This window comes from Liolophura sinensis, chromosome 12, assembly GCF_032854445.1.
Source record: "Liolophura sinensis isolate JHLJ2023 chromosome 12, CUHK_Ljap_v2, whole genome shotgun sequence".
NCBI classification, from domain to species: domain Eukaryota; kingdom Metazoa; phylum Mollusca; class Polyplacophora; order Chitonida; family Chitonidae; genus Liolophura; species Liolophura sinensis.
Window position 1 is genome coordinate 18,238,933 of NC_088306.1, and position 17,914 is coordinate 18,256,846.

Consider the following 17,914-nt stretch of genomic DNA (forward strand, 5'->3'; position numbering starts at 1 on the left):
TTACAATGTATTCCGGCTTTCACAAATCCAACAGAATTGATAGTCAGTTAATCTTGCTTTCTTAGCTTAACTCCGTCTGAGTATCGCCACATTGCAACGTTGTTGTTGTTGTTGTTGTTGTTGATTTATTGCTGCGGTTAGAGACCTACAAATTGATAATTTGCGCTGGGCCTGTGTATGTGATACGATATACATACGATGAGAGAGGCTGTTTTTTTATCGACTGTACCTGCCTTCCCGTCAGATCACCTTGCCAACGCGCCCAATTCATCGCTCGGGGCTTTCCGCACTTAAAACTTCCTTTTCATAGCGATGATTTCTGCGAAATTTACTCAGATCTGTCACAGTTCTCTCAAAGTTTCACTCACACTTCTGATGCATGAGAATTAAACAGTGGGATTTATTTATATCACATTTAATCCTTGGTCGTCTCCTGGAGTGAGTGACACGAATATTTGCTCACACAGCTTGTAACGGCTTCGTCTTATAAAGATTAACAGTCTTCAAAATGTTAAAAGCTTGGGAGGATTAACTTCCTTTGTCTGATCAAGTTACTGTATTGTATAGAATTTTTGTCACATCTTACAGGTACGCACAAGTTTAAATGATAACATTGATACTTTAATGCATGAGTTGTTGTAGGACTTGACGTTTCTGTATTGAAGTTTGATTTTCATTCATCAGTTGTCCAAAAATTCTGTTAAGATCCGCGAAAGTTGATTCCCACGAATATGTCTTTTTACCAAACCCCCGAAAGTTTATACCCGCGAATAAAAGGCATTTACAGTAATTCATGTACATTACATCGACATGTATAGTCATGCAGATTTCAGTATGTGTGAACTAAACGTTGTCCTGAAATGTGAAGTGTATTCAAGTACTGTAAACATGACGAATGTTTCAAATGTTGACAGTCATCTTTCAAAAAGTTAAAAGTAAAACAGTGTACATGTACATGTAAGTTTTACACGCATGTATCTTAACCATGGAATCCTAGTGGAAAGCTTCGTCAGTTTGCACCTGTTAGATATTGAATCTGTAAGGTACATGTAGAACATGTATTTGCCATTTACGTGCATTTGCTGGAATTTCATTGGTGACCTCTATAAAAATAGAAGAGATACATGTGCATGTACTCTGAAATACTGCTTTAATTTAGCTGCAGCATCTGTCATAAATAAAACCACCGATCTGTGTAAATAAATAACCAGCCTATGATATATGGCCAGGTTAAAATTAGAGGCTGTGGGCTTATCAAGAGAGACACTATCCATGAGAGGGGCTAGCAAGGCTTATCTTAATTGGTTGGGGCTAGTCTACATTACCCAGCTCAAGTGGCTTTTGGCTGGTGGGGATTCCAGGCACTCCATAGATACCCTCTTCCCTGGAGGTCCTTAACAGTTACATTTTCATCCTCCCTCCCTTAGAAAGGTGTATTGAGGGTTGTTAGGAACATGGCATGATATCTTGCTGGAAAATTGTAAGTTTAAGCACCAAAAATAGTATTTTGTAACATTTATTTGTCTCTACAAGTAACTCCTGATATAAGAGAGACATTGTAAAGTATAACCAACATACGGTGCCACATTTAATGCTATAAAATCTATTCCATTGTCATTTGCGATGTTAACATTTTGCTTATTTGAGTCAAACGCTTCTAAGGGCATGTGCTCCAGACTACAAGAAAATGTTTGATGTTCATACTGTATTTCTTTTACCTTTTTCACATGTTTGCAAAGTGTTTATTGAAGCAGACTCTGCAGACCAATAAAATTACACTTTTTTTGAAGCCCTGACATTGGTCAATCCGAGCAATGGAGTTTTGCCTCCAGAGTGAAATTAAAACATGCATAAATTGCACTTAAATTTAATGTTCCATGTGTGAATGGATTGAGGAATCGAGGTAATCCTACACTATATATATCACCCACAGAAGGGTGGTTAGTTGGTGAAAAATGATGAGAAGATACATGTGAATTACTGTCAGTCACAAGGATTTTCACCAACTAAGCACAGTGGGACTAGTCGGTGAAAACTGTGATGAAAATATTAGGTGAGTTCAGGTAGATGTAGTGGTCAATTTCAAAGATGAAAATTTGTTCTAGTTGTTTTGGCTGTTTAGAATGCGCATGTAGCTGCTGGGTGCTGCTCACTGGCACAGTTGCTTATACGAATACATACAAGAATATAGTGGTACCCACACATAGTGGTCAATTTTAATATTGATATAGCCATGTTCCCACAGTGATTTACTCCCCGCCTCAATCCTCCACCCCCACCCCGACTTATGAAAACATGTCAAGCTTTTTTTCAACCAAGTACATGTACCATTAAAATCCACTGGAGGTTCACACATTATTATTTTATAGAAGTAGGATGTCGCTAATGGAAATTTTACCATTTGAATGCAGCTTTTAGCTGTAATGTTAAGGTATTCGTGCAAAGCAGGGCACAATGCTATTTTGTAACAGTATATTCATAGTATCTTCCATCAGGTATGGCCACAGAGGACGCTACATGTGTATTGTTTATTGGCAACTTTTCGCTTACTACGTGTATATATGGGACACAAGCATTACTTAGTACATTTTTCAGTCTAACCTGTACTGGTACATGTGTATGTCCAGGCTAGCATTGGTTAGTGTATATTAGATTAGTCAGCATGTTGTGTCCAGATGAGAAGTGAAGAGCATTACTCAGTGTTACTCTGACCCCAGGGGGGTGGGTGTGGCTGTAAGGGCAGGATGCTCCAGTTTACACCCTAGCTGCGTACTCATCTGGACCTTAGCCTAAGGACTGTGGAATGGCCAAAATTGACACGTACATCCAAATTATTGGCCAAAATTTCCATGGCCTGGAGTAAATTTGGTCTGCCTTGAGCACGCAGGTGATTTCATTGGGTCGCTCAGCAGGCTGGAATTCGTTTATTGAGCCTGTTGATGTAATGGCAACCAAGAGTTATGAGGCACTCTCATTCCTTCACCTTACTCCATAAACAGGATATCCTTGCTTACACTATTACTTACACAAGTGACTTGTACCTTCTGTAGGTCTACTGCCCTCTAAACTGACTACTCTGGAATGGTGTTGGCCTTATTAATGGAAGGTTAAATCGATGTTAGAACTTAGACAGCTTTTTCAATACATACACTGTCAGTGTAATTTAGGACTTGTAATTTTCCAAGTTACCCAAAATCTATTTGGGTGGGGAGCTAATAAGGGGTGAGGGGATTCGGTGTGGTGAATCGCTTAATCCTTGACCCCAGGGGTACTGTCTCATTGCATATGCTGTCAGAATAAAAGATTAGACTTCATCCTGTCTTAGTGTTTATTCTAATTTGGAGTTTATTGGCAGTCTGTAGATAAAACAGAAATGAAGTTTCCAGTGTCAAAAGGTCTGGTGCGCATGTACATGTGGGTTGGTTTGAAAGACTTTGGGATCAGTTGACCCTTTTACATACAGAAGCAGTGCGAAGTCTTCATTTATGCACACAAAGTAAATTTTGTGAAGATCCAGAGCAACAACTGGTGCATGGTAAGATGTTACAGATAGTTTGATGGTAAAATAATAGTTGTATTGCAATACACCTGCACTTTATAAAAGCCTGGGCTGGCAAGTACTCTAATGGGCTGTGCATGAGATGGAAGTTACCTGGTAAGGCAGGGTGTTCTCTGTCAGGGTCAGCCATTTTGTCCTGGAAACATCAGGTGTCAAATCAGCGTTTTAGGAATCTTGTGAATTGGTCCAGGGTTAGGCGTGATAATGCTCTTGCAAACTAAATCAGTTTAAAGATTTGGTTTTACGGCAATAGTTAATGATGCCCTTGAGTTGACAGATCCGATTATGTAAGATGTATATTCAACCTAGCAATATCAGGCATGTTAGCTGCGTTAGTTTGCGACAGACATCCTCATCTGACTGAAATCACGAGAGTCGAAAAACGCTTATTCGGCTTATTACCGTCATCTGAGCGAAAATGTCTTGAGTATTTTGTATAACATGAAATAAACATAATAAACTATTATCCCATGTTTGTATAAAATGTGATTTTGACTTTGTGGAGTGGAGCTGTGGATGAATTTTAAGCATTAATACCACATTCTTACCACCTGTAAGGGACATCCTTGTACGTGGACACTAACTTGATGCTGTTGATACCTGTCTATCCATGAACTCCTGACCCACAGTAGTACTAATTGACAATGTACTAATGATGAGTGCAAATGTGGAACGTTAACCAACAGGACTGCGCTGTGAAGCCCAATACCTGTTACTAATGATCAATCACAGCAACTCCGACATGTCCATCCTTAACGACAGGTGGGCTCATTGAATTGCCAGCTGATACCTGTTTGGCTTCAGAGCCTTTGATGTGTTGCCAAGTAACATGATGTTGTTCACACTCTCTCCGGATAGAATCCAGTATCAGGTCGGACTTGTGTTCTTGTGTTGAAGTCTTAGGTGTGACTCGATCAAGGATTGATCCTGGATCTACCGGCCCCGAAGCGGACGCTCTACCAACTGTGCTATCCGGGCCGGAGTGATAATTTGAAGAGGCATAAAGACAGTTTGTTGGACACTGAAAATTTATGTTTGGTTAGGACTCTCATTTGGCTTATTCACCCATATAGCCAAATCTACGTGTGTGTCTTAATTATATGGTGTAGTTGCTGTGAGTTGAAGTCGAGTGCATTCTGGCTTCCTCTCCAGTTATATAAGGAAAGGTCTCCCAGCTATATGCAGGTGGTTGTGGGTTTTCCCTAGGCTTCCACCATAGTGTGGGCCACCCTGGTAAAAGTGAAAGAAATAAATAAAATAATTAATTTCATAGAGCTAAGTTATGTAATCCTGGAAAACAATAAACATGTTTTACTAGTGTATCTTTATGGAACAAGTGTATTTGGAAATACATAATCTTTAGAAAAATAATGCTCAAAAGGTAATGGATATTATGCTGTGAATGTGTAGAGATATTTGTTTTATGGATGTGAGTTGTGATTATTTTCACATGTTTATGTTGCCTTATTAGCAAGAGCAGTGTGTTGTGGGTTTTTTGTTTTTTTTTTAACTTGTTTTTTTTACCTTTTACCCTGGGAACGATAGCTGGTGTAAAAGATGTCTTGGCACTTCAAATGGAGGCTTTTTACACCAGAGGTGATGTAACATCATCTGGACAACAGATTTATCAGCATCCTCTTTAATCCACTAGTGTTCCTCACTTTGGTAGGGTCAAACAATGTTACCTCCCTTTGGCAGAGAGTTCTCCAGTGTAGGAGACCTACATAACTCAAACTGTGTCAACAAGTGACTTGTAGGGTTTGAAAGCCCTGCGTAAGTATGCTGTATTTTTATCTAAGTTTTTCCAGCAATTCTGTCTCTTCAGCCTGATTTATTCTTTCATGTGCATATTTATAGCTGCGGGCTTCTGTAAATCTTTATGTATTGATTCAAATAACTCCTTGCAAAGTTACAAGGCCGTTCAATGCACTGCCTCAACATTTTGAGCCAGGATTTTTTTTCTTATTTTTTCCTAGCATGTCGCACTGATCTCAGTTGCATGTAACTACATGCTTTGTGCCCTAGATTTGCGTCAACAGTTTATTTTTCAAACCTTATTCAAGCTCTGTCTCATAATTTATGTCAGTGCCTGCAGTATAAAGTCTTAAGATTTTTCAATGACTTAATGACTCATCGCTCTCTATTTCTTTTGTACCTGATTCTTTTGAATGTTACAGCATGTTTTATTTGTTTTCCATTGTCTTTAAAATTGTTCAGGTTAAATGTTCATAGCACATGCAGGTTTTAGGCATGATACATGAGTAAGTAGTTTGTAATAATGAAACACTTTGTTAATATTTGGTGTCCAGTTTTTTGTACACCCCTTGACTGAGTCACACCCTAAATGATCTAAGATTTCCTTCATAACTACTCTGCTCATTTTTCTCGATTCTGAGAGTTTTGTTGATTTTAGAAAATGTTTCAGCATCAATACATTTTCAGCATCAAAAACAATATTAAATGACGTTTAAATGCCCCTATTGTTAGGGCTTTGGTTTGGTACATCCATTACATGGTTGTCATGCATGCACTTGGTATGTCAAATTTAATTTCAGACTCGCATTCTGTGAGTCATGGACTCACATGAATGTGAAGTGATGCGCTGTCTTAAAACTTAACTGCACCATTTCACACATCATGTATTTTGTTTATTTGATGGAAAGCTCCATGAGAAGAGGTGTTAATTACAGGTTTGTTAATGCGAAACTTTGTTGTTGTTTTTTTATTCTCACTTCAATGTAACAAATTTATTCTTGAGTGATCTACTTCAAATATTCAACATTGATTTAAAGTTTAAACAGTGGACAAAAGTACATTTATGTAGCCTTTCTGAGCATCTTTACATGTGCACGCTCTTTGCAAGAGCAACCTGAGACACATGTTTAATGTTGAGTAACTTGTGCTGATCACTGTCAAACTCTGAAACTCTTTATATCTTTGAATCCAACTGAAAATGGATATTTTCAGAAGCTAATTTGTTAAACAAGATCTTTGTACATCAATCTATATCTACGAAAATGTACTGTAATTCTTCTAACTATTCTCATGTTTGCATGGTGTTTATTCAAGCATATTCTGAAGGCATTATTCTATGTGGACTGATAAAATTATGGTTTTTGTGAAGCCCTGAAGCTGTACCATCCAACCAGTGTTGTTCTGTCCCCAAAATCAAATTTAAAATGTGCATATATTGCACTGACAGTTGCTCGTGTACCTGTGAAAAGGTTGGGGAATTAGGGTGTGAAACTGTAGGTAATAATATTTTGAGTCCTGGTCCGAGGATTTTGTGTGCAACAGGCATCCTGAATATTTGCATATTAGCATAATTCACCCTTGTTCCAGTCTAAAGAACTGTCCTTAATGTCGTTACACATACAGGTCTATGCATTGTATATTTAATTATTTATTTGATTGGTGTTTTACCACCGTACTAAAGAATATTTCACTTGTACAATGGCGGCCAGCGTTAGGGTATACAGTGTATGTAATGTATACAGGCCCATAGCCCTGTGGGAAGAAGTATGTGTAGATATGTAGATATCATAAAGTAGGCCAAACTTAGGAGATACATGAACATACATATACATGAACGTGAAGTAATCATTTGTATGGGAGGACAGATGTAATGTACAAATTGGCTTTCACCTGAATTCATAGCCTGATTGATGTTGGCCGGGGGACATTGTTTGGGCCGAACAAAATTTTGCCAACCCTAATGTCAGAGCAATCTCGGTCTATTGAATTCAGCTTGAGCAAGTACATTGTTAATTTTTTCCCATGTTAATGTTTTAATGTTTAAATATACATGGACTTCATTGTTATGCTGGCTCAGAGTAAAATTGCTGTTTTCTTTAAAAAGTGACTATTTATTTCATTTCTGTTCAGCCCAGAGAGCCTTTCTAAAGCTGACCACATCTGGTGTAAAAATTTAGAGTTAGATTTTGTACATTTGTGTCCCTCAATGTTGCATAGTTGGACTAAGTTTCATCATTGGTCATGCTATTCTGATACTGACTCAGATTGAAATTTTACCTTATGGGAGTTACTTTTACATATTCTGATTCAACATCCTGAAAGTATCACTCTTCTCTTTAAGAACCCATTCAGATACGTGTTGATTTTACATGAACCATGGACTTCCAGTTTTAGCTTCCCCAAAATGTCAAATTTAAGGACTGGAGATGTAATCCTGCGGAACAAGTGTGCATTTATATTGCGTACAGTTGATATCGATTAACTTCCACAATTTGTGACAGATAATTTCTTTGTTAATCTGTGTTGGTGGTGCTCTGGAAATATCTTTATATATTGATCACTAAAATGCATAGAAAGGTTTACACCTTACAATGTACCTGGATGTCTGGCACACAGATATGACAGCACACAAGGTGATTTCACCTACATAAACAAAATAATCTTGATTGGCGGTGCTTTGGAAATAGGGTTTAATATTCATCATTCTTACTGTAAGCGCCAGGTTTTCTCCCTTCATAATACTGGCTGCCGTTGTATAAGCGAAACATTCTTGAGTACGGCGTAAAATACCAATCAGATAAATAAATATATAAATACCGTAAGCGTAGAAAGGTTTGCATCTTCGTGGATTGCTGGCATCCAGATGTGACCGCACACAAGGTAATTTCACCTATATACTGTCTATATTTATCAGAAAACTTACCACGTAGTAGCAGTACTGGGTTCATATTGCTAACATGTGCCACAAATTAGACCATAACTATGTGGTTTTGGTTGGGCTTTCTCATCTATTTGTTTAATCCATTTTTGAGGCCATGTGGAAATACCAACCTGCCTGTTGCTAGCCATAATGGCCAGATCTACCTTAGTGGTATGTTAGGCTTTTTCCTACATGTACTGAATGCTAGTTATATGGGGACAGTATGAGATACAAAGAAATTACTTGTAGATACATGGACAATTCAACCACTGCCCTCATTTTTCTAATTTTTAAGACTTATATTAATCGTGCCGCAAGCAAAGAAATACATTTCTCTCCCAGATTTTGGGGGAAAAGTAAAGATACGCATACGTTGTTTATTAGATGGACCAACTATGTGAAAAAAAGAAACTAAATATTCCGGCTAGGATTAGATGTATATTGTCTAAAAAGACCAGCAGACCAGGTATCCCAAATATTGGAAAAATTTGGGTATACTACTTATATAATCAACGGAATACTGTACACACACTGTTCTTAAACTGTATTCAAGTGGCTTATTGCTGTAATTCTTCAACCTTTTCAACCACTACAGCACTTTTTCCAGTAGAATTTATACCTACTGATGCTAAAGATGATTTCTTTGCGTTATTAAAGATGCAAGCTGCGTAAATTATTTCTTTGCACCCCATAGTTCTCACAGAAAAATATTGCTTGCAGAGGCAATTGAAAAGGTTGAAGAATTAGAGTACAAAAAGTCTTTTTAACTGCCTGAATATTGATAAATGAGCAAAATCATTGTTGCTGCACTGATCTGACTTGTCTGCATAATAGTATCTTGCATAAATCTTTCTACCTAATGATGTAAAACATGATGAACAAATATGTCTGAACAATAATCTCTCTAGATTTATCTCTCACAGTGCATTAGGTTTATCTTCATCTTTATATAGTAAACAGCATCTTGTTTTTTGGCCAAAGAGAGAAATCGTACATGTAGAAGGGGTATTATTTTCAGAGTTACACATAAAAATTCATGCTTGTACTTGTACTTCTGGAAAATATATGCAGAGGTCTTAGGACATTCAGTGTTTTTCTGATGCTGACTGGATGTACACATTTTTGTTTGAAAAAATCTTCATATCAGAATAATCAGAATATGGTTTATCCTTCTGTAAATGACAAGTAAAACTGTTTGTTGGTTTGTGTGCCTGTCTGTCTGTCTGTCTGTCTGTCAATCTGCTTGCTTGCTTGCCTGCCTGTCTCCCTCCCCCTCTATTTTCTTGTCTGTCTACTTCTCTCCCTCCCTGATTGCCTATCTGTCTGTATGTCTCTCTGTCATGTCACTTTACCTGAGCATATTTATAGAAGATCACCAGTTCATCTTAACCTGTAAGAGTTATTATGTTGCACATTTCATTGGTGTACACGTTCCAGTGGAAATCTAGTTGTGTGTGTGCGGTACAAGTGACAAAGAGAATGTGATTTGATTTTACCCCCTCACCCAGTCCCCCTGATGAACATTTCCCGCTGGAAAATAAATAGATTGTTAACGACAGAGATCTGTTTTATTGCTTCACTCTGCCAAAGTTCAAGTGTCAATGTTTTAAGTCTGGTCCAATAAAGGAAATGTCAAATTTCACTGGGGTGGTTCTGTGCATGCTGGGAAGCTGTGGTGGAAATGTCAGGTGTTGTCCTATTGGAGCAAGAACTGCCTGGATACTCCTGTGTGACACAAACACAAGGCACCTGTAGGCCTTCACCCACCAGCCTCACTAATAAAACACTTTGCTGATTCAAAGTTAAATTGGTCTTATTGGCAGGATGAATTCTGTTTCTACTCTATCTCCCTTTTGATGACTTTTTCTGGAGGCAAAACCTGGAATACCAGAGGAAGCTGGTACATAAAGGTTTGATTAGAGCACAATGTAATGCCTACATGTGGTGTTAATTGATAAAAGGAAATGTCTCAGATTTTTACATGTATGTCTGTCTTATTTCTTGCACCATTTGTTTAGTGTCTTAGCAGCCAGTAAATGCATTAGATACATCTTGCAATGCATCTGTCGGTTTGTGTCATTGGTTTGTTTTTGAATTTGGGCCATTTTTGTTTAGACTGAGAATTGCCCTGGCCTGAGTTATTTATTATATGTGGTTGTGTTTCAAATTCCCAGTACCTAAAAAAGGATTTGGGGAGGGGAGAGGTTGCATCTGTATTTTGTTAACCCTTAGAACAGCCTATACATGGTTAATTGTTTTAGAAATCAACCATTGTTGTCTAGGTTGGTAATGGAACTAGTTTACTCCACCATCAGTATGTACATATAGAGACATATGATAGGTTGTTCATTACCACAGTCTGAAAAGCCTTGGCCTTTTTCTGCTTCTTTGTTCTTGATATTGGCATTACAAGTATGGGCCTTTCCTGTGAAGATGGCCATGTTTGTCGGTTCCAGCTGGTATCTTGCCAGGGGGTTTACATGTATCTCCATGTAGATGACACAACCATTTGTTTATATACTCGTACTTCCATCTACTGTGTCAATGTGGTTCTTCTACTTCGAGACATTCTCCCTCTTTATGGCTTTGACGCTTTGCCAGTTTTCTTCCAATAAGTCGTCTTTTTAAGTACATTGATACTCCAAACTGTAGTCTCCTTGTTTTGGCTTGCCTGGTAGGTCAGGTTAAGTTTGTTGCCATTCCCAATTTGGTATTTGACCGGCCTTCACCAATTGGGCAGGCATTATACCCTAGCACTTGTAATAAATTTGGTTGGTCTTGGCACTTTGTGCCCGTTATTGAATGCTCCAAACGCACGCCTTAGGTCCACACTCAACACTCGCCCAATGCCCGCCACAGCCCTCAGGAAACTCAAAAATTTCACTCAAGGCATTTTGTCTGGCGGCGGGTGCACAGTCCCTGGATTCTGTGCCCTATTCTCGTGACGATTACATGAAGCCTGCTCAATCTGTGTTAGATCTGTCCCTAACGTCATTGTGACTGCTTGCCACGGCTAATCAGCGACTGACGTAGAATGGAGGAGCGAAAGGGAAGGAAGCAGCGTTTTGCCTACTACCCGAGAAGCTGGTTCCCAAAATAGACCTGTGAGCTGCTGGTGAGAGAGAGCGAGCGAGTACAGATGCTTAGGGTTTGTGGCGTAATTCAGTTTGCGTCAAGGGAAAATGTAGCCCATGTTGGCTTGAAGTGCGGTGGAGCTTGTGTAGCCTGAATCAATGGCTTGGCAGGCTGTGTGCAGCGACGCTTGCACCAAGGACTGCGTGTGCTGTCCTACTGCTATTGATGCCTCAGTCAGCTATCTTGGCATGGACTCAACTCTCTAATACAGCCCTTCATCTGTGTCTGTCTATAGTGAGTTGGATTCTCTTTTATGTGGAGCAAGGATTTTTTTTTTTTCACTATTGCCATACATGGTGTAGATGTACTTACAAGTGCTTTTCTAGTAGCTGTGTTGTGTGTCTAGGCTGCCTTTATGAATCATGAAGGATGTTGCGTACCTGTATTACTGTACTTTTATTCCATCGGCAGGATGTTAGTCATCGTTAATTTCTGAGGATTAATTAATCCTCTAACAATCAGCAGGTGTGTGTGTTTGTTAGATGTGGAATGAACCTTTGCGTGATGAAGTCTTTACAATAATGCATTTACATGTATTGTTACATGCGTTATACATCTGTTGTTAATGCATTTGTACATAAACAGGGTGCAGTTCATGATAGTGACCACTCTTATTCACTACATGAATTACCTGACCATTAAAGAGGCTGTGTACTAGGGATTTGAGGCAAAAACTCCATATTTTCTTATGTAATCAAACTATATTTACAAATTATGGCTGAAATTATTCAGTAAATGTCAGACTCTCACCTGTACTATTCATAGTGTTGAAATGATTGTGAAGTTTGAAAAAGTTATTATGTGGACCCACTCTATAAATTTTAGGAACCGATTTTGAACAGTAACCGGTGCATAAACGAGGCTTATATTTTGTGACAGCTGAATATTTGGGGTGTTCTAAAGTAGCGATTCCATTGGATTTGTGCTGATCAATTTCTCAACCCCAAAATTTGTTTGTGGCAATTGCATCTAAATTTAGTATAAATATTTACAGGTTTATTGCACTTACGGAAAGGTACAAGCGTGTCAAGGTAAAAAATGCATTGATCATCTGCAAGGTAATAGTGCTGTAAATACTCAGTAAAAGAGCCTGTCTTTTAGATAGCATATTCTGTATAATATATTGCATTGGTTTACTTCTATTTAATTCAGAATGGGACAAAACATGAATTATGTTTCCAGTGATACATTGGCAGTAGTAACCTGTATACATGTATGTTTACCCTAATTCCTCAACCTTTTCACCCACGAAATAGCAACTTTCAAAGCAATGTATGCACATTTTTAATTTTATTTAAGAGACAAAACTAAATTGGCTGGGTTGGTCAATTTCAGGGCTTCAGAAAAAGAGTAATTTTATCAGTCAACACAGAATAATGCATTCTGAATATGCTTGAATAAACACCTTCCAAACATGCAAAAGGTTTGAAGAATTACAGTATATCTTGCAAATTCAAACACGTGCCTGTACATGTACAAGGTTAGAAATCTCACTCCATGCCAAGATACTGATGTATACTTGCAACAGTACCAGAAAGAGCTAGATTTAAAATTGCCACCTCATTGGTTGAGAGCCTGTTCTCAGCAGTAAGACTGGCACCTTAAACATCAGAGACAGTTTGAATCCAGAGTTGGTCTGCACATACATGTACAGTACGTTGGCTGGTCGTATGTTGGGGATTTTGATCTGCAGTTAAATGATATCAGCCTCTGATCTTTGTGGCAATGTTGACACAATGCAAATGAGGCAATGTTACCTCCTTGCAATATTGCCACTATGTGATGTCACAAAGTATCTTCATGCAACGTTACTTTCTTGCAATCTTGCCACTTTTTGATGTTACACCGATCTTCATGCAATGTTACTTTCTTGCAATGTTGCCACTATGTGATGTTACACTGTATCTTCCTGCAATGTTGCACTGTATCTTCATGCAGTGTTACTTCCTTGCAATATTGCCCAGGCTGTGTTCCTTCCAACTTATGTTGCCTTAAGGCAGTGCTGTTTCCTTGCAGATTTGCCTTCAGGCAGTGTTAGTTTATGCTATATCGCATCTGAAGCATTGTTTCCGTCTATGGTATATTGTTTGTCATGGCAGTGGAAAGTGTCCCTCCATGTGCACTGTACATATACCCCTAGTTCCTTATTTACCTGCAGAAAACAGTGGACTGAACATGCACATGTGCAGGTAGATCAGTTGTATTTAAACTGACAAAGCTGATCAACCGTATGAATTATTTACTCTGGGGATCAGGTGTTTTGTGCGTAAACCAGTCCTGCTTACTGAATGTTTTTGCTTCTTGGATTACAGCTGTGTCTTAATGTCTTTCTCTGTTTGACTGCTGCAATAACGACAAGTAAAATTAACCTGTGTTCGTCAGGCGTGTAGGTGCTGTCGGTGTTGATATATTACCTGTGTAACTTGATACAATAGCCAGGTGTAACATTGCAGGTGTGGTTAAGAATAACTTGTGCAGTACCTGCAAATCCACATGTACAGTACTTCATGTGCGTGATACTTGAGCCTTTTTAAGTAAAGGTACATGTTCCCTGATTCCTTAACCTTTTCGCATATGAAAGAGCAAATTTCAGTGCAATTTATGCACATTTTTAATTTGATTTTTTTGAGACAAAACTGCATTGGTTGGATAGGTCAATTTCAGGGCTTCACAAATAGTACAGTTTTATAAGTCAACACAGAATAATGCCATCAGATTATGCTTGAATAAACACCTTGCAAACATGTGAAAAGGTTGAAGAATTACAGTAGACCTAAAACAAGTAAGTGCCACTGAAAATTATATCTGAATCTATCTAACTTTGTACAACTAGGAATGGGGCTATGGCCGCTTGCCTTTCAGTTGCTTGGTCACTTGAGTTCAATTCAGACAGGAAATTTGCAAGATTCCCCTACTTTGGTTGTCAACAATGCTGTCTTGTGTGACCTTACATAAAGTTCACTGAAGAGCACTTGCCTTTCACTGATATTACATGTACGTATATCACATGTGAGAAAGCTGGCCGATAACTTGCAAGTGGGTAGTGGTTTTAATCACTCTGGGCTGGGGAGTTTCAGTCATGCATGATATACATGCCCTGGCTGTCTTCGTATCTGTGAAAAACCCTGAAATACAGTGTTAAATACCAGTCAAATAAACATTCTTTAATGGGTTTTATTGGGCCCATTTTGATGTCTCTGACATGACTAGCTACTTTGTTTTTTTACCCAGTCCTGGTATTTAATGTTAAAATGGCTGTGTCTTTTAAAGATGAAAACAAAAATGAAAACAAAAAAACCTTGGTGTCACATCGCTGACATTGATCACCTTGAATATTGTCTGTGAAAGGCTACCTTAAGCTGTATTTAAAATATAACGAGAAAACAAATTGGAAAAAAAAAATACATTCAGATTTAACTTTCATTGGTCTTTCTATTCCTGGTTACATTTTATTTTGTTGTCAGTGACTTCAGTATTTGTTTAGTCTTTACATAGATTTGAACCTTGACATGCCTTATTGCAGGGTTCTCTTATTCTAGGATTCTGAACTGGCTTTGGAGTGAGAGGTGGATGGGGTGGGCTGGGTGAAATGACTTCCAAGTAGTGCAAGAGGTGTACAAAAATTTAGAGATTTGACGTGCAAAAGTGTTGCTGCTATCTTCTCTTGTTTTGGCAAGGTTGTTGCCTTCAGTTTCAGCTGTGCAATTTGACTGTGTCAAACTATCAATCAGCTCGTTAGTGGGGTACAATTAGTTGACCGTGCAGTAATTGAGTCCGAAATAGCTATTGATTGTGAGCTATGTTGCATAGCGTCACTTCAGTGGGTGTTATCTGTAATTGTGCATGGCCAGGGGAAATAACTCTAGCTTACAAACAGTAAATAGGTGTTCAGCGCATAAGTCATCTCACTGTGAAGGCTACATGCATATCATATATATTGCCCTCACCAAAAAAAAAAACAAAAACAAACACACAGAACACGGGGAAGGAAAAAATGTTGGATTGCTAAAGTATTATAGTGTCCGGTTTCTTTGTTAAATTGTCAAGTTTTCATGAAAATGATCAATAGGGTTTTGTACTTTAAAAGGAAGGAAACAGCATTGGACATGAGGACATGCATTTCCATGTTCATTGACTATTTGACAACAACACTATGGTGTTACCGACCTTGTTGTCTGGTTATGTGTACTCAGTATTTGATTGTTATTGTATGCATTGCTTGAGAATGGATGTATTTCACTTGTACCACTACAGTCCTATTCATGTATGGATGGAAGTATGGAGGAGCCGGGGGTAAAATAGTACACCTGTATGTGGGAAGGTCTGTCAGCAACCTGCGAATGGTCATGGCCCAAGCCAACTATAAAAAAATGTCCCAGACGTGAAAGGTATTAGGAATGTCAGGAAGTAGCATAAAAAATTTTGGGAAAAGTCGTGCAACGCCAAATTATGTTGATACATGTGCACTCCTTTTAGACTTGTAGCATATTTATGGCATGAAAGGTCAGCATTGGATTTTTTTGTTTTTTATGATTGGAATTCAACTGTAAACTTACCTGTCGTACATATACATTGTTTCAGTGATGAAATACTGGCCTTCAAATTTTGTGATTTAATATTGAAGAGATCGTGAATTATTTTTAAGTTTTTGTTGATCTAAAAGTGCTGAATTGTCGTGTATATTGTACATGTAGCAACCTTGATGCACCTGTACATGTTTTGTATCCCTGGAGAAAAAAACGTCTTAACACTTGGCCCAGAAGTATGCATGCTCATATGTGATTGTAACAAAGGTTTGCCTCTGGAAGTCTTCTTCATTTTTTGGCCATCCATGTCTGCCAGGTGACAAATGGCATGTTTCAGGGTCACCCCTGTGCCATTGGGGGGAAATGACCTGGCAATACACTTACTCAGACCTGGATGACCTCCAACTGAGCAGGACATCACTGACCTACTGATTTTATATGGGTGTCTGGCCAGAGAGGAGTGTCCAGCAAGTCTCCCATCAGCAGGGTAGTTCTGGGTCATCAATGGGAAAGTTTTGTGGAGGAAGGCTGGCTAGCCTTGTGTTAGAGGTCAGTCAGTTAATGCACATGTACACACAGTGTGCACTGACCATCCCAGCCTGCGTTGTGATGTTTTAACCCTTTATTGTCGTCCTTATTTTATGATGTACAGTATGGGCATTATGAACATTTATTTGTCCGAAAGCAGCAGTCATATAATTAAACAAATGATTTTCTTTCATCACTTACACAGCAGAATCATTGATATGTGAGCAAATTCGTGAGCTTATTTATTACACTATCCATGTCTAGAAACTTGCTCTGGTAGTTCACTGTTGAAATTGAATTTCTATTCTGGACATGTCCATGTACAAAGTTATATTGTAGCATTGGCTGAGAGGGTTAGTGCGCCAGCACAGTGCAATGACCCAGGAGCCTCTCATCAATGCCATCGCTGTGAGTTCAAGTCCAGATTATGCTGACTTTCTGTCTGGCTACACATGGGAAATTCTGCTCACAGTCTACTGATAGTCGTGGATTTTCCCTGGACTTTGCCCTGTTTCCTCCCACCATAATGCTGGCCGCCATCGGATAAGTGAAATATTCTTGAGCACGGCGTAAAACACAAATCAAATTAATAAATAAATAAATACAGTTTGTATAGAAAGATAAAGGGGGTTTTGATATAAAATTTAAGTGAAAGCACTTATAAAGAGATTCAAGCGTACATGTATTTTGTTATGTTGTGTAAATCTTTTAATTACAGTTTGTGTTACATGTATATGTATTAAACGATAAAAGGGTTTTGGTATGAAATTGAAGTGAAAATATCATATATTTGAAAATGTATATTCGTGTATATATGACATACATGTACATGTAGTTTAGGACCCTGGAAACTGTGGGTAGGTAATTAAACTATACAGCAATTTGAAATCAAGCAGTTTTCGTCTTATGTTATGAGAGCTACAAATGTCTCTGGCTGATAAAATTTGTACATTTAGATCAAAGGTGAACGCAAAAAGCAAACCAAGGGTGAAATGTGCATTGATTCACAAGACGAGGTTTTTGTGGCTGACACTAATTTTAGACTGAAGAGATCAAAGAAAAATCATGATCTGAAGGAGGAAGCAGGGTGAAAAAAAAAATAGGAAAAAGTACACTCTTTTGATGTGGTTTATTAATATCCATTACTTCAGGTCATTTTCCAATAATTGTACATGTACATGTGGTTGCAGAGCAGTTGTGCTTCCACAGGCCTAAGGAATTCTTGCTTTGTGTCTAGAATTAAGTGGAGTTTAAACATTAGCCACATAGTCTTATATGTACACAAGTACATGTACACAAACACAGATTTGAAAGTGATGTTTTCTTCAACCTTTTCGCATCTTTGCAAGGTGTTCATTTAAGCATATTCTTAAGGCATTTTTCTGTGTAGGCTGATAAAATTATACTTTTTGTGAAGCCCTGAAATTTGCCAATCCAACCACTGAGGTTTTGTCTCTAAAATCAAATTGAAAATGTGCAAAAATTGCACTG

The 17,914-nt window shown here is 38.3% G+C and overlaps 1 protein-coding gene across 3 annotated transcripts in view; it reads left to right on the forward strand.

The window, feature by feature from the left end:
* The window catches only part of LOC135479181 (FERM, ARHGEF and pleckstrin domain-containing protein 2-like), a 156,341-nt gene that overhangs the window by 44,900 nt on the left and 93,527 nt on the right, over nt 1-17,914 (forward strand). The window lies entirely within an intron of this gene.